This window comes from Felis catus, chromosome B2 (assembly GCF_018350175.1).
Source record: "Felis catus isolate Fca126 chromosome B2, F.catus_Fca126_mat1.0, whole genome shotgun sequence".
Taxonomy (NCBI): Eukaryota; Metazoa; Chordata; class Mammalia; order Carnivora; family Felidae; genus Felis; species Felis catus.
In genome coordinates, this window is record NC_058372.1 from 70,655,214 (window position 1) to 70,674,276 (window position 19,063).

The 19,063-nt window shown below is 36.7% G+C and overlaps 1 long non-coding RNA gene across 5 annotated transcripts in view; it reads right to left on the minus strand.

The window, feature by feature from the left end:
* The window catches only part of LOC109499749, a 273,969-nt gene that overhangs the window by 252,032 nt on the left and 2,874 nt on the right, over window positions 1-19,063 (minus strand). For all 5 annotated transcript variants that reach the window (XR_006597932.1, XR_006597931.1, XR_006597936.1 and 2 more), the window contains exon 2: window positions 16,770-16,860. This is a non-coding gene — a long non-coding RNA (uncharacterized LOC109499749). The remainder of the gene's footprint in view (window positions 1-16,769; window positions 16,861-19,063) is intronic.

Here is a 19,063-nt window from a genome sequence, read left to right on the forward strand (position 1 = left end):
GGTCCTCAGTCCCAGCAACAGAGGCAGCTGGTCACCTCTCACAGAGGAGTGTGTATACCTTGTTAAAAGTGTGTGCCCAGCTGTGCATGCTTTGTGGCTCGAGCCCATGCTGCCCCAGTGTCAGTGGTGGGAGCATGTCACCTGTGGAAGAGGACTGATGCAAAACTTGCAGGTACCATGTGCCCTGCCCACACACAATTTGTGGAGGGGCCCTGGCTTCTCTGGTCGTGGTAATGGAGGTATGTCCCCTCTGGCAAAGAACTAACACACCTTGTTAAAAGTGCATGCCCTATCCACTACTTACAAGAGCAAGAAATGTAGCTGACTTCCTAACACACAGAAACAGACACAGAGAGTTGACAAAATGAGGCTACAGAAGAATATGTCCCAAATTAAACAACAGGACAAAACTACAGCAAGAGACCTAAGTGAAATGGATATAAGTAATACGCTTGATAGAAGATTTAAAAATAATGATCATATCTACCAATGGCATACTGGATAAAGGGTTAGTATCCAAAATCTATAAATAATTTACCAAACTCAACAGCCCAAAAACAAATAATCCAGTGAAGAAATGGGCAGAAGACATGAATAGATACTTTTCCAAAGAAGACATCCAGACAGCTAACAGACACATGAAAAGATGCTCAACATTGCTCATCATCGGGGAAACACAAATCAAAACCACACTGACATACCACCTCACACTGGTGGTATGAGTGGCTGGTGAGAGTGGCTAAAATTAACAACACGTGAAACAACACATGTTGGCAAGGATGTGGAGAAAGGGGAACCCTCTTGAACTGTTGGTGGGAATGCAAACTGGTGCAGCCACTCTGGAAAACAGTATGGAGGTTCCTCAAAAAATTAAAAATAGAAATATCCTATGACCCAGCAATAGCACTACTAGGAATTTATCCAAAGGATACAGAAGTGTTTATTTGTAGGGGCACATGAACCCCAATGTTTATAAGCAGTACTATCAACAATAGCCAAATTATGGAAAGAGCCCAAATGTTCACCAACTGATGAATGGATAAAGCAGATGTGGTATATATATAAAATGGAATAGTACTCAATGAAGAAAAAGGATGAAATCGTGTCATTTGCAACAATGTGTTGCATTCCAACAACTCATATGTAGAATTGGAGAAACTTAACAGGAGACCATAGGGGAAGGGAAGGAAAAATAAGTTACAAACAGAGAGAGAAGCAAACCATAAGACACTCTTAAATACAGAGAACAAACTGAGGGTTGATGGGGGTGGGAGATTGGGGAGGTGGGGATAAGGGGTGATGGGCATTGAGGAGAGCACTTGTTGGAATGAGCACTGGGTGGTGTATGCAAGTGATGAACCACAGGAATCTACTCCTGAAGCCAAGACTGCACTGTATACACTATATGTTAGCTAACTTGGCAATAAATTATTTTTTAAAAAAATTTTTTAAATAAAGTACTGATCATAATGATCCCCCACTGGACTTGAGAAATTTTACTTGTAATTGCCAAAATTTGAAAGCAACCAAGTTGTCCTTCAGTAGATAAATGGAAAAATAAACTGTGGTACACCTCAACACTCAAATATTATTCAGCACTAAAATGAAATGAGCTATTGAGCCATGAAAAGATGTGCGGGAAACTTAAATGCATACTACTAAGTGGAAGAAGCCAATATGAAAAGGCTATATACTCTATGATTCCAACTATATGATGTTCTGAAAGAGACAAAACTGTGAAGACAATAAAAGATCTGTGGCTGCCAGGGGTCAGGGAGAGGAAGGGATGAACAGCCAGAGCACAGAGAAGTTTTAGGGCAGTGATACTATTCTGTATGATACCACCATAGTGGATACATGCCACTGTCTATTTGCCCAAACCTATAGAATATACAGAACCAGAGGGAAATCCTAATGTAAAATGTATGGACTTTAGGTAATAATGATATGCCAAAGTAGGTTCATCAATTGTAACAAACATACCATTCTGGTGGGGGATGTTAATAATGGGGGAAGCTATATTATATGTTGGGGTAAGGGAGTAGATGAGAAATCTCTGTACCTTCCTCTCAATTTTTCTGTGAACACAAAATTAAAAGTTAAGTTTTTTAAAAAGTGTAGGATCACCTTTCACCTTCAGCAAACACCCTTTACAAATATAGCAGTTAATAGCATGAACTTTGGAGTCAACAGAGTCAACTGGAATCCTGACTGTGATGTGTGACTTTGCACAACATACTTAGCTCTCTATGCCTCAGTTTTCAAAACTAGAAAACTGAGATTATAATGGAGCACCTGGGTTGCTCAGTTGGTTAAGCATCTGACTTCGGCTCAGGTCATGACTTCACAGTCTGTGAGTTCAAGCCCCACATCAGGCTCTGTGCTGACAGTTCAGAGCCTGGAGCCTGCTTTAGATTCTGTGTTTCCCTCCCTCTCTGCCCCTTCCCCTCTCACACTCTGTCTCTCTCTCTCTCTCTCTCTCTCTCTCTCTCTCTCTCTCTCTCAAATATAAACATTAAAAAAAAATTAATGGTTATGCCTGAGGGCTGTTTGAGAGGATTAAATGAGATAGTATCCATTCAACATTTGGTACAGCACCAGCGACAAATGCTCAATAGATGTGGACTGTGATGCAACATCCTCATGTCCCCATCTAGGGAAAATAAAAGGTTCTTCTCAACTTTGTACACATAGAAGTATAGAACAGGCTATGGAATATTACCTCAAACTATTTTAACAAAGTTTTCATTTTTTATCCTGATGAAAGTATCTGTATAGCTACCAAGAAAGTCAAGGTTAAAAAAGCTTATATATTCAAATGTTATAAAAGATGGTCTGAGTCTCACAGCATCAGTGTTTCACACATTCTGGGTCCCAGATAAGTGCTGAATTCCTAAATAAAATGATTACTAAAAGAACATGACATATAATATAGCCTTCCTCATCTTTTGTTCCTGTGGGAATGAATATATGTGTATATATATATATATATATATATATATATATATATATATATATATACACACATACTGTTTTATACTTTTACACTTTTCTGAAGACACAGATGAACAATGCTCTTTTTACCAAGTGTTTGATGGAGTGGGAAAACTGTCAATCTAAATTGGAGAGAACATTTGGAGTAATGGGAATCTTATGGTTTAAAACCTTTTGAAGTGCTAATGGGCTTTTGCTTCAGGAAGGAAAATAAGCACTTGTCAACTTGGGTCAGATCAAGCATTTCAAGAGTAGTGTTTATAGAATGCTTGGTAACAAAAAAGGTAAAAGCCAGAACAGAACAGAATAGTTCTTACCAAAACTACCTCCCTACAATAGGAAATAAACACGGTGAGTTAGGCTCTAAGGTAAATTAGAGGCATGCATAAGATGCATGAAATATAATGCTAGTTCTCATCACCATTTCTTGGCTTTTTAAAAATAAGTCTGACAATTGGAAGCACTGTCCCCTTTGATTTTTAAATACTGTGCTCAGAGAGAAGATCATGCTATAGAGGTATCAAAATCTGAAGGCTAAACATGCATAGTATAAAAGGTAAATGAGGAATCTGAGATGTAAGTAGGGTAAGTGATTTGGCCAAGTCCATGGAGCTTGAGCCAGAGGAGGAGCAGAGCCAGAGAGGGAACAGAACAAGCCCAAGAATCCCAGTTTTTCTCCCAGGCTCCAAAGAATCCTAACACAAGCAGGTCAGCTTTTAGACATAACCTCAGGAATAACATGATTTCAGAGATAAGAATTTTTACTTGTTTTTACTTGTTTGGAAAAAGGTTTTGGGCTTGATAGTGCCTAAAATTTCTTCAATAGGAAACAGAGCCTTTAACTAACAGAGAAGACAAAATTAAAAGACCAGAGTTAACACATTAGTGAGTGTTCTCACATGCAAATGAAATATGAACTTTCTTGATAGAGATAAATGACTAGAAATCAGGAAAAAAAAACTACATACTTGAAGAGTACAGGAGATTTCTCTAAAGGAACAGAGGTTCCTTAGAGATGACAATACAGAGGGCTCACATCTGTGACTTCTCAATTTTGTCCTGAACCAAAATCTCTATAGGATACTGCTTAAAAGCTTAAACTTGAGAGTGAGCTCTTCTCAAATCCTACATAGATATGTGACTATGGGATGTTACTTAACTTTTCTGAGTCTTGGTCTTATCATCTTTAACATCTATTTCATATACTTGTGTGAGGATCAAAAGAGCTAATGTATGGAAAGCATCTGGCACAATGCCTGGCTGTAATCAACAATTAATACATGTCAGTAATTAATATCCCTTTACATACATCTTTTAGGAGTAAATATGCTTAAAAGTCTCATTTGTCAGTGTTCAGCAAAGAATGTAAGTTTCAGCAATGTTACTATATAGTCCTTTCACATTACATCATAATCTATTTTGATTTCCATAAAAATATGTTCCCCAAAAGTAAAACTGCAGTATACTTCTTGAAAACTTGTTTCAAACTAATTTCAACAAATTAAATGTGTTAATTAACTGTTTGTGGCCATCATTTTACAATGTATATGTATATTAATCATCACATTGTACACATTAAAAATCATAAAACCTAAATAAATATAATTTTTGTCAATAATTCTTCAATAAAGTTGAAAAATGCTTTCAAATAAAGAGTTTCAATCATGGAATAAAAGAAAGAAATTCTGTTTAAAATTGTTAAATCTACAGTAAGTGTCTGACTTCAGCTCAGGTCATGATCTCATGGTTTATGAGTTCAAGCCCCGCATCAGGCTCTGTGCTGACAGCTCAGAGCCTGGAGCCTCCTTCAGATTCTGTGTCTCCCTCTCTCTCTGCTCCTCCCCCACTCACACTCTGTCTCTCTCTCTCAAAAATAAATAAACATTAAAAAAAAATTTTAATAAAGAAAAGGCAGGGAAATTTAAAATAAATTAATCAAATTTAATTAAACAAAATAAAATTGTTAAATCTAATTTTTCCTTTGTATTTCACCCAAATGCACTTCTGTTTAACTTTTATAACTACAAAATAAAAAAGCAGTTAGCACACAAATGAATGCCATTACTATATACTTTGGTTTGAGAGCAAATTCAATATAAGTCCCAATCAATAACTTTTATACAGTTCTGTCTGCCAACAAAATATATACATATCTGATATGATATTGGTTGATAAAACAATTCCTGGGTGGCAAATTTCCTATGAAGAGAGAACTCAATTTAAATTTTTTTCTACAATTTAAATTTTTAAATGCTATTTTAGCAAAAGCAGTTATGGAAATATTTTGAGGTATACGGACCAGCAGCATTATATCCTGGGAAACTGTTAGAAAAGCAAATTTTCAGGCCCCATCCAGAGCTAATGAATTAGAAACTCATGGGACAAGCACCAACAATTATGTTCCAATAAGCCCGCCAGGTGATTCTGATGCACACTGAAGTTTGAAAATCACTGGTCTAAACTCTAGTCAATACGGTAGCATGTTTTAGATACTCCTGGTTGAAGCTTCCTAATCACTGAGAGGCTGCCCCCACGGCTAATAGAGAACCTAAAGTACTTGGTTTATGCCATGCGATTACAGGGAGAAGTTCTGTACTCCACAACCAATTACCAACAGCCCATAAAGTGTGCAGGGGAAGGAGGTGGCAAAACTCCAAGTCATATAGCCTTAAGTCACAATTAGACATCTAGAAGCCCCGAATTTTACCCCCTACAGGGAATCCCTAACCAGGATGAATGCAGCTACAAACAGAGTAAGGAACTCCTTCGCACCATGCCCTTGCCATGAAACTGAGCAATGTTCACCAGTGCGTGTGGTAACAAAAAGGGTTTCCGGGGAGGCTTGACTTGGAAGATCCTTTCAATATTTCAACTCCCTTTTAAGAGAAAAACAAAAATGATCTCAAAGGGCTAATCCATTTTAATGGACTGAAATTCTGGGCTTTCTAAACTATTGGATTGGAAACTGTGGGTTTTCACATTATTTCAAAGGATTAACAGTTTGTAAACACCCTAGGCACTGTATAGAGACAATAAATAACAAAGCAGTCACCATTCATTCATCACTTGTCCTGTGCCCAAAACTTGCATGCATTCACTCACTCAAGCTTCCCAATACTTTCTATAATATACAGGTTAATGTTTTTAAGTATTATGAATCTGCCTAAAAGGCAATATAATTTTATCCAACATGACCTATAGCTGTAGTGCTTAAGGTCTAATTTTACTTAACAAAAAAACCATTTTTTTTTAACTTTCTTACCTAAGGCCTTGTTTTCCTAGCCCCTTCACACACACGTAGAGAGAGAGAAAGAGAGAGAGAGAGACAAAGAGAAAGAGAGAGATTGTATACCAATTTTAAAAGCAAACCATTCTAAGATATAAAAGCAAGGCTGCAATAAATACAATCAGGCATTATATCACCTAATCCCCACTTTGGCCTTTAAAATATCATAACAACTATAGGATATTTTAATTTTTTAATGTTTATTTATTTTTGAGAGAGAGAGAGACAGAGCATGAGCGGGGAAGGTGCGAGAGAGAGAGACAGATTCCAAAGCAGGCTCCAGGCTCTGAGCTATCAGTGCAGAGCCTGATGCGGGGCTGGAACTTACAAACCTCGAGATCATGACCTGAGCTGAAGTCGGAGACTCAACTGACTAGGCCACCCAGGTACCCCTATAAAAAACTTAATTTTTCACTTAGCATAACACTCTCCAGTTCCATCCACGTTGCTACAAAGGGCCACATTTCATTCCTTCTCATTGCCACGTAGTACTCCATTGTGTATATAAACCACAATTTCTTTATCCATTCATCAGTTGATGGACATTTCGGCTCTTTCCATAATTTGGCTATTGTTGAGAGTGCTGCTATAAATATTGGGGTACAAGTGCCCCTATGCATCAGTTCTCCTGTATCCCTTGGGTAAATTCCTAGCAGTGCTATTGCTGGGTCATAGTGTAGGTCTATTTTTAATTTTTTGAGGAACCTCCACATTGTTTTCCAGAGTGGCTGCACCAAGTTGCATTCCCACCAACAGTGCAAGAAGGTTCCCGTTTCTCCACATCCTCTCCAGCATCTATAGTCTCCTGATTTGTTCATTTTGGCCACTATGACTGGCGTGAGGTGATATCTGAGTGTGGTTTTGATTTGTATTTCCCTGATGAGGAGCGACGTTGAGCATCTTTTCATGTGCCTGTTGGCCATCTGGATGTCTTCTTTAGAGAAGTGTCTATTCATGTTTTCTGCCCATTTCTTCACTGGATTATTTATTTTTCGGGCCTTTTGTAGCAACGTGGATGGAACTGGAGAGTGTTATGCTAAGTGAAATAAGCCATACAGAGAAAGACAGATACCATATGTTTTCACTCTTATGTGGATCCTGAGAAACTTCACAGAAACCCATGGGGGAGGGGAAGGAAAAAAAAAGAGGTTAGAGTGGGAGACAGCCAAAGCATAAGAGACTCTTAAAAACTGAGAACAAACTGAGGGTTGATGGAGGGTGGGAGGGAGGAGTGGGTGAGTGATGGGTATTGAGGAGGGCACCTTTTGGGATGAGCACTGGGTGTTGTATGGAAACCAATTTGACAATAAATTTCATATATTGAAAAAAAAAGAAAAACAAATAAAATAAAATAAAATATTTAATTTTTTAAGGTCTCAGATACATTTCTTTTTTTTTTTACATTGAAGTATAGTTGACACAATGTTATGCTAGTTTCAGGTGTACAACATAGTAATTCCATAAGTTTAAACACGGTGCTATGCTCACTACAAGTGTAGCTACAATCTTGTCACCGTACAATGCTACTACAATGCCATTAACTATATTCCCTATGCTGTGCCTTTTATATCTGTGATTTATTCATTCCATAACGGGAAGTCTGTATCTTCCACTCCTTTTCATCCATTTTGCCCATCCCTCCACCACCACCACCATCACCCCCCACCCCCCCGCCCCTCTGGCAACCACCAGTTTGTTCTCTGTATTTGTGGGTCTGCTTCTGCTGTTTCTTTTGCTTTTTAGATTCCACAAATAAGTGAAATCATATGGTATTTGTCTTTCTCTGACTTATGTCATTTAGCATAATACCCCCTAGGTCCATCCATGTTGAGTTAAAACATTTAATTTTAATCAATATGATTTCTTGTTAAGTCTTCTAAGAATAAAACATTACAAATTGTTTATGTATTATAAATCACCTAATGAGTTGATTGCTAAATAAATTGATAGGTATAGCAAGTTAAAGGTCAGGGAACATCTCCTAAAAACGATGTCTTTGCTTTTGAATAGTTAATCTAAAGCTCATCTCTCTTATACCAGCAATAAAAGATGGGCCAGTCTTCTATTCCTAATTTGTGACTGTGAAGCCATGCCATTTACATTAAGAACAAGATTAGTGTTCAGTCCTCTGTAGTGTGGTGGAGATAGGTGGAGTGGAGCAATGACAGTGGAGCAGTGGGATTGCTGTATCAAATGGTAGTTCTATTTTTAATTTTTTGAGAAAATTTCATAATGGCTGTACCAATTTACATTCCCACCAATGGTGCACTCTAATTTTAATATACAGTTATGTTTATAGGATAAATAAATACTGGGATTAAATGTACATGACTATAGTTTTTTTTAATGCAGTTATGTTAAACATGACTTGTGTCCATTATCATTTAACAAGCTGTATTTACCTTTATTAATTTTTCCTTATATCATCTGATTTGTATATGCAACTTTTCCCCTGAATTCCTTCTGATTTGCCTCACATATCTAATCTCCTTTCTGTCATGCAAGAAAAAAACAAGGTAATTTATTTTTTTCTTAAAACCCTATCTTTTCTAACCATTAAATATACCTCCAGCTTTTTTAGCAAGGACATTAAATTCTTGTTTGGTACATTGAATATCAAAGACATTATTTCTTTTTCATGAAATGACATCTTGAATAATCCATTTTCTTTCAAACTTCCAACAAATTATTTCTCTCCCGGGAGTGACTGTCATTTTTAAAGTAACCATACTATTCAAGCATTATTTACTATGGTAAATCCAATGTCTTTGAACTAAACTCTGTTTTTCATTTTATACATTAAGAAGTGACTTATTTCTATGCTTTCATTGAAACAAGGATAGATGTGCATTTCAATATGCAGCAATGGATTTCTAAATTCTGTATTTTACACAAAGAACTTAAATTTATTCTGAAAAGGCCAGGAGTAATTAATTTTTCCTTAAGAAAAACTTTTTATTATGATCTTAAGACCTTGGGGCCATTGTATTTCAGATTTTGCATGCTTCCCTTAGCATATGAACCAAAAATATTCATTTTCTTATAAGAATTATAAATATTTGTATAAATGTTGAATACATAATTTTATGAACATTGATCATCCTCATTGATGACTCTCAATAAGAACCTTCTAAATACAAAGTACTACAGAAGGTGGAGTTGCAAAGAAGTTTCCAGACTTGTACCTCAGATAAATAATACATCATAAGTAAAGTGTTCATCTCCTGAACCTGGTGATGTGAATGTTTGCCTTGCCATGTCTATTTTCTGAGAACAATAAGATAATGCTATCCTCCATCTACAAAGATTTTTTTCAAAAGCTGAAAGGTTTTTTCTGCTTTGTACATTTCTGAACTGTCCAATATGGTAGACACTATACAAATGTGGCTATTGAACACTGGACTTAGGCCAGCCTAAAGCAAAATGTGCTACCAGTATAAAATATACATTGATTTTCAAAGAATCATCATGAAAAAAAGAATGCAAATAATACTGATTACATGTTTAAAATATATTTTGGATATACCAGGTTAAATAATAAATTATTAATATTAATTTCACCTGGGTTTTTTTAGACGCTTTTTAAAATAACTACTAAAAATTTTAAAGTATGTACATGGCTCACATTATGTTTCTATTGAACAGCACTGGTCTAGTCTCTCTCTCCTGGATCCTAAATGGTACACATTTATAGGTATAAAACATATGATCTAAGTTAGGGGTATCAAATGTTACAATGATACAGAATAAAACTAGCCGGTCAATAACAGGATTAAATATATGATGTCAAAATCTATAACTGAATGTTAACTTTACATATTGTGGTGACTGTTTTTGCATTGCACACCTAAAACTAATATAATATGTCAAATACACCTCAATAAAAAGATATATAACTAAATGAATTAACCATCCATACTTCCAAGGAATTTGTGAATTAACAGTGGGTATAAGTATAAGAGAGCAGCAAGAGGTCAGTCCTGTCAATTCAGATCCTATCAGTCTGGTCACTTGGGGAAATCTCTGGGACCTGCAGTGCCTGAATGCTCACATGCTTGTACATGTAAAGGATAATTGCAAAGATAACTGTCATGTACTTAACATTCAATTTATGTTCGATGCTTTACCAAGATTCCTCCTGCAGTCTTTATATCAATCCTAGAGTTGTGTTAGTCAGGGTAGGCTAACTGCTGAAACAAACATCCTCCAAATTTCAGTGGCTTACCAAAATACATGTTACTTCTTCCTTACATCTAATGGGGGTGGTAAGAGTGTCAGCAGACTCTGCTCCAAGCTTCTTATGTCTTGTAGCTCTTATGTCTAACAGGTCTCTATAGTTGTCTCCAGTCAGCCAGCAAATGGAGAAAATGAGAGAAGAGGCCACCTGGGGGATTTTTATGGGCCAAACCAGGAAGTTTATTTCCTGGCATTTTATTTCCACCAGCATTCCATTGCCAGAACTCAACTATGGACAGACTAATTTGCAAGAAGGGCTGAAAATACAGAGTTTAATTGTGCCCAAGAATACAAAGAGAACATGGATATTGCAAACATTAGCAGTCTTTGCAATAGGTCTTATCTCTATATTCTATATTCTATGTAGAATAATATTCTACATTATTTTAATAATATAAAATATTATCTCTATTTTTCAGAATAGGAAACTGAGTCTTAGAAACATTAAAGTAGGGACAACTGGGTGGCTTAGTCAGTTGAGCATCCAACTTTGGCTCAGGTCATAATCTTACAGTTGGAGGTTGAACCCCACATCAGGATCACTGCTGTCAGCCTCTCAGTGGAGAGCTGGCTTCAGATCCTCTGTTCCCCTCTTTCTGCCCCTCAAGCTTGTGCTCCCCCCTCACCACATCAAAATAAAGAAACATTATAAAGTAAATCCCTAAGGCCACAGACCTAGAAAATAACATTCAACCACAGGTCTGTATGCCCCCACAGCCCATGCTCTTTCTAGGTAACACTGCAGAACTCACAGAAATTACCACCATCTCAGTATACTTATTGCAGTGGAAAGAATTAGCAAATGGTCAGAAGATGTTAGGGCACTGAACTATTTATCTTCTCCTGCCATTACAAAAGGGCAAGTTTGGGAAAATCTATTCAGGCAATCAAACTCTCACCCCGTATCGCTAAAGAATATATCTGCATGACTTCAGGAAAATCTTCAACAAACAAAATACACAGAGCTGATGAGGTGGGCATTTCATTGCCAAAATGCCATAGTCAAATACATAAGTTCCCAGGATATTCCATAAATGATTACAGTCTAAGAGGATTAATATGAGAAAACCAAAGGATACTTACGTTTTGAAGGCTAGAATAATCTATTTATCCAGAACCCAAAAACACCCAGAACACCTTAATAATCAGACTTACTTTGCAGAACGACTGAATAACAATTCTTGCTTGTATTGGTGAGCCTAGGCCACTCCAAGATTCTAAAGTTTCTTCTGAATTATCAAAGAAAGACTTTATCATGTTTAATCTTATCACTAAGAATTCTATTATAAAATAACTCATTCAAGATTGATAATTCATGTAGACTAGGTATGTTAACTCAGCCACATTGTTCAAACATTCAGGATTATTTTATTCTGTGATATTTCTGGACAAACAGAAATCAATTACATTTAGGGAAAGCACAGAACATGAAGTGATTAAGATGACAGTGGAATAGTCTTCATAGGCAAATGGCTAGTGAGCCGGCAACGAAGTGCAGATAAGATTGTTACATATACGCAAAAATCATTAAGCAAATTTGGCTATAAACCAGACAGAAATCAAGGCACACCAAAAATCAGTTTGGTAAAAAGTGCTGGAACAGCTCATAAAAAGTCTTGAATTTCACAGACTTAAAATCTGATTTCATATGAAAAGACCACCTTAGGCTCTAAATTGCTGATGGAAATGATTACATTTCTTCTAAGTGGCCATGGAATTATGCAGTTGGTTCTGGTGGGAAAGTCTGGAAGCAGACAGGAAAGCTGTTTAGAAGGATGATCACTATGGTAGTGAAAAAGAACAGATCCAATGGTGGCAGTCATTTGCTCTTTTTCCCCCCTCTATTTTTTTATTCACTGCATCTCAGGAGCACTTCCATATCTTGTTAGTCAGCATTTCTGATCCTATTGAATTTTATGAAAGTGTTTCTGAGAGAATACAGTTTGTTTTCTTGTTCAGTTTTGTCATTCTCGAATGTTATTTATCTAACTTAAGCCTCCTTGGGACAATTTTTTACTGTTCTCACAATATATATTTTCTAAGCTTAATGTTACTTAAGCATGTTTTCTACAAGTCTGTAAAAAAAAAAAATCATATGCCTTAACTCCATCCTCAGAGACATGACTTGAGTTAAACCTATTCCTCTAACAGGTACTGTCCTTTATTTTAGCTGGGTGAGTGGTATTTTCAGAAAAGCAGTTTTCCTCCACACTCTGTCAGGTACCACGTAAGCTAATTTTGTTCTATCAGAGCTTCCCTACCTTACTCAGGAATATTCCTCAAAGCCAAGGCTGTCCCAGCTCCAAAACTGATGTAGGACTATAGAAGACAATTGGAAGTCAAGTGCTTACTTAAGTTTTTACCACTATGTGTCAAGCACTGTTCTACCCACCTTCAATCATCCCCAAAATTGTTCTGGAAATCCAGTCATCTGATCTGTCAGCCTGAACCCATTCTCTCTTTGAGAAAGGCTCCTGTGAGAAATTCCATTGCCCTTAATCCTGTGTACTTTCATTCTCATGGTCAACTGTGGCTCCCACTTGTACTGAACTCTTGATCTCACACATGTCTTACAGAGGTCTTGCATATGCCTGCTTCTTTGTTCTAAACAGAGCTGCTTTCCTTGACTTCCCCCAAACCACACAGACAATGCAGTGCTCTGATGTGTTATACTGTTGAAAGGTTAACAACTAAATATTGTAAATTAGATATCTATGGTTTTTAAAGTTCTTGGCCACAAAGCCACCAGGGAATTTTATATCTTTCTCCAGAGGATCTAGCCTCCTATCTATATTGTATGGCCTTTTCTCCAACTCCACCCTTCCTTGTCTTTCTTCCTGACATTCCTCCTCCCACATCTGTGTTCACTTCTTTATGCAGAACTGCTTGGTTCTCTCTTTGTACTGCAGTCTCCTTCTAGACTACACTCTCAAGGCCTCACCTTCCACACTCACAGAAGTTTATCAAGGCATTTTCCTAAAAACAGACAGTTCTGTAAGTAGAACTGTAGTAGTGGTGTTTAATGATATTTTCTAAAACACACACACACACACACACACACACACACACACACACACACTTCATTTAAAAAATAAAGCAACAAAGTATCAAAAGAGGTAAGTTTCACAGCTCACATAGCTTGATAATGCAAGTCACTTTAAATAGTTTTGTCTTTTTGAAACACAATGTTACAATAATTCTTTAAAAATACCTAATAAAGTATCATGAACAGAGAAACCATTTCTGTAAGAAGCCCTCTCTTATTCATTATAATTTCACCTGATGTGCAGTATAAACTCGACCATTTCATCTGCATAAACTTAAGAAGTTAAATAAGATTTTCTCCCTAAGTTATTTATATATCCGAAAAACAAATTTTAAAAATTTTAATTAATAAATAAGGGGGCCTAGGTGGCTCAGTTGGTTAAGCCTCCAGACTTCTGCTCAGGTCATGATCCCACAGCTCGTGAGTTCAAGCCTCCCCTGGGCTCTGTGCTGACAGCTCAGAGCCTGAAGCCTGCTTCGGAATCTGTGTCTCCCTCTCTTTCTGCCCCTCCCATGCTCAGGCTCTGTCTCTCTCTCTCCTTCAAAAATAAATAAACATTAAAAAATTTTTAGTTAATAAAAATATTTTAGAGTAGTTTTAGGCTCACATAAAAGTCAAACCAAATACAGAGAGTTCCCATATACCCCCATCCGCCTACACACACACTGCCTCTCCCACTATCTATACCCTATACCTGTGGCACCTTTGTTACAATTGATGAACCAACATTGACACATCATAATCACTCAAAGTCCACAGTTTATATTGGGGTTCACTCTTGGTTTTGTATATTATAGGGTTTTGACAAATGTATGATAACATGCATCTATCCTGCATCTATCATACAAAATAGTTTCACTGCCTTAGAATTCCTCTGTGCTTCACCTATTCATCTGTCCCTGCCTACCACTGATCCTTTAACTGTCTCCATAGTTTTGCCTTCCCCAGAATATTGTATATTTGAAATCATACAGTATGTGGCCTTTTCAGATTGGCTTCTTTCACTTAGTAATATGCATTTAAGGTTTCTCCATGTCTTTTCATTGCTTGATAGCTCATTTCTTCTTTCTTTTAAGATTTATTTTTAAGTAATCTCTATACGCAGCATGGGACTCAAACCTGCAACTCCGAGATCAACAGCCTCACATTCCACATTCCAGCCAGGTGCCCTGATAGCTCATTTCCTCTTAGCATTGAATAATATTCCATTTTCTGGAGGTACCACAGTTCAAGTTTTCTTTCACTTACTGATGAATATCTTGAATGCTTCCAATTTTGGCAATTAGAAATAAAGCTGTTATATACATCCATATACAGGCTTCTGGTGAACGCAAGTTTTTAACTCTTTTGAGTAAATACCAAGGAGTGCAACTGCTGGATCAGAGGGTAAGAGTATGTTTAGTTTTTGTAAGAAACTGCCCAACTATCTTCCAAAGTGGCTATAGCATTTTGCACTCCCAAGAATGACCGAGTGCTCCTACTGCTCACTCCTGATCAGCATTTGGTGCTGTCCATTTTGGATTTAGCCCATTCTAATAGGTGTGTAGTGGTACCTCCTTATTGCTTAATTTGCAATTCCTTAAGGACATATGATGCGGAACATCTTTTCATACACTTACTTAATATCTGTATATCTTCTTTGGTGACGTATCTGTTCAGATAACACTGTTTTTTAAATAAAACTTTTATAATATCCATCATCTTGCATTGTCATTGACCTTGCTTTCATTTTTTTATTTTTTTTAAGTTTATTTATTTATTTTGAAGACAGAGAGAGTGGAGAGGGGCAGAGAGAGGAGAGAGAGAGAATCTCAAGCAGGCTCTGTGCTGTTAGTATGAAGCCCTATGCATGGCTCAATCTCACAATCTGATCTGTGACATGGTAACCTGAGCAGAAATCGAGAGTCAGATGCTTAACTGACTGAACCACCCAGATGCCCTGACCCTGCTTTTAATATTAAAATAAATCTACTCCAGCTCTTTCATCTTACAAATAAGAAAATTGAGTCAGTAGAGGTGAAAGTTGAATCCATGAAAGTAGCTACAAATTTAGAGACAGAAGAAGTAGGCTGAGGACTGAGTTTGTCAGGGGAAAGAAATCAGTGAAACATGAAGTAAAGAGGTGCCCAGAGAGAAATAAGTAGACCAAGAAGAATAGAGTTTTATAGGAGTCCAGGGAGGCTAGAGGTGAAGCAAACTTTGTTTGTTCATTTGCTTTGAGAAAGAGTGTGGCCAGCAACAATAGGCCTCTATGTACTGCAAATAATCATTCCTCCTTAGGAGGCAGCAGGGCACAGTGGAAAGAACATTAGACTGTCTCTGTCCCATAAACTGGGGCACTTAACTTTTAAAAATTTCTGGTTTGTTCTAGTTTGTTTATCTGTAAAATGAGACTATGTTTCTTCTAGCTTCCAAACTCCATGTTTTCTTTCCTACGGTCTTTTCTCTTTTACTTTATCTAATTATTGGATATCATCTCTTTTTTTTCTGATAATTTGGTAATTTATTTAGCATCCACCTCACTGTGGCCAGTTATATCTCTAGTGATTGACCATCTAACCAGGTGTTATAATAATTCTTTAAAAATATCTAATAAAGTATCATGAGCAGAGAAACAATTTCTGTAAGTAGCCCTCTCTTATTCATCACAATTTTCCTTGATGTGCAGTACAAATTGAAATTGACCATTGCATCTGCATAAACTCAAGAAATTTAAAAAGATTTTCTCCCTAAGTTATTTATATATCTGCAATGTCCTATTGGCTTGGATACAACTAGAATTTGGAATTAAATAATTTTTGGAGTTTAAAGTATCTATTGGCAAAGCTATCTCTAATCCACTGTTTTCAAAGAAATTAATACCAAGAAGAAGCAGTCTTTACCCAAGTGAGAATTTCACAGCTTAAATTTACAAACAAGCTATCAAATTGTTTTACTGTCTTGAATAAAAATAGTATAAGTCAGCTAAGATATAATTACAACTAGTAATTGCTACTATTACTATATTAGTTTTATTTATAAAATAGTACTTCTCCCTTCATTAAGGCATCCACTGCTTTGTGTAAACAAAATGTTACGTGGTTATATTATGCAGCCCAACATGTGAATACCAAGAATAAACCAGATAATATCAACCAAGGCCAGTGATGTGAAATGGATTAAAGAAAAATTAAGTGCAGTGAGAGAAGATTTAAACCAAAAGCTTACCTGACAAACTGAAGTGTCCAACAGGTCAGTCAAGTGTGTATACAGAGTCAGGTGGTTTCCAATTCAACAGCAAAACACAGGACAGCCCAGCCTAACAACAAGATGATATAGTAGGGAGGATGTTGCACATTTATTTTCCCTTAGAGAGTTGAGATGTACTTGGGAATACTTTTTCTGTACTAATTTGTAACTTTCAAGATAAAGCTATATTTATTAGACTCTGAAACTCTGTGTAAGATAGGCAGAGGAGAAAAGTAAATAAACCTGACTGGCCAAAGTCCCCATGGACACAGCATACCCTATGCCCACTATCCTGCTCTACCTGTATCATTTAAGGTACCAGAAGATAAACATCTTTAACCTGTAAGGAAGCAAACCACAAACCTGGAAATAATAAGAAAAGAGAGGAGAGCTATTTCCTGTGTCTGGGGTATTTATAAGATAAGGTAGGATATTATCTCATTTCTGGAAAGTCTGAATCCAATTACTTTTTCTAAAAAGAAAAAAAAATCCTTCATATACTATTAGATACTTCTCTGACTTTCCTTTTTCTATTCACTCACTCATCCTTTAACAGTTTATCAACCAGTTCCCAGTGAATCAATTTTTTGAAGGTCATTAATAACCCTCTAAATATTATATTCAATAGACATCTGTACCCTCAATTTTTTTATAGGTCTGTATCATTTGGCATTATTCATCACCTTTCCCTTTTTGAAAGTTTTATATCCTCTGGTTCACAACATTGCGCTATTTTAATCTTCCTCCTACCTCTTTGAGCCTTTTCTGCTTCCTTTGATCTCATCACTTATTTATATATTTTGCACAGGTAATTAACTAGAAAGTATTACAACAAAGTACAATATAATTCAGTATGTCCAGCCTCTTTTTGAACAAGCCAAGGACCTTAAGATGCTTTAACCAAATGCAATGGAACGTCTCTCATCCTCTTTTGTTATAATGTCTAGAATATTTTTTTAGTTTCAATTTTTGTTTCACCATCCTCACACAAACAAGAAATCATTTTCACTAATTAAATTTAAAAAATTTTTTAACATTTATTTATTTTTGAAAGACAGAGAGAGAGCACTAGTGTGGGAGGGGCAGAGAGAGAGGGTGACACAGAATCCAAAGCAGGCTCCAGGCTCTGAGCTGTCAGCACAGAGTCTGACATAGGGCTCGAACTCACGAACCACAGATCATGATCTGAGCCGAAGTCAGACGCTTAACCGACTGAGCCACCCAGGTGCCCCAGTAATTAAATTTTTCAACATGTTACCAATTTCTGTAATTACTGTTGTTTCTTCCATGCCATGCTTTCCTTTTGGACTTAGTAATATCACAGAGGCATAGTCTATGATAATATTTTAGCGAGAAATCTATAGGTAGTAAACTCCTTTAAGTCTTTGTATGTCTGAAAATATCTCTATTTTCCTTCATTATTGAGGAAAAGTTTAACACACACTTCTAGGCTAATTTATTTTTTTGCCCCTCAGCATTTGGAATATATTGCTCCATTCTCCTCTGACAATTTGGTTTTTTAGGTGTTCAGAACTGCCATCGTAAGCTGGATCCCGTCAGACACTCCATTATCATACAGGCAGGCAGCCCAGCAGAAATCCAATAACAAATGAAAAGGCATAAACAAGCTGCATGAACAGGTATCCCAGACTCCCATGCCACACAGCAAGGCTGCACTAGAATACCATTATGAGCTCACGCCAATGGTTACATTGGTGGTTCTTGTATGAACAGCTAAAGGAGGAGGAAAAAACTTGAGCCCTTATGTATAGATTTATGGATAGACTGGCTTGATAAAGAAAGTTCCAGTGGGAAATGGGAAACAACTGCATGACAACACTGCTCAGTGTGTCCTTGAATGATAATGGAGAGCAAAAATTCCTCAAAGGGTAAAGCTTTGGGCTTTTACCTAATGATCCACTTTGTGTGGAGCTCAATAAATTAGTTAAGGCTAAAAGCTACACAAGTCAACTTTGAATTCTTCTCCTCTTATCCATTATTATTAGTTAATATTTTTAGTTTTAAGAAAACAGAAAACTCAGTCAAGCTACTTCTGTAAAAAAAAAAGTGGGGGAGATTTTATGACAAGGATACAAGAATATTTTCTAGAACTCTAGGGCAGGAATGAAACCAGGCCTAAAGAAAATTCTAGAAACAGAGATTAGAATTGCATCTGTACTCTTCCTCCATCTCCTCTCTGTTCCTCTCTGGATGTATGATTTCATCTCTTTCTCTCTCATTTTCTCTCCGTTTCTCTATACACTGTCATTTTC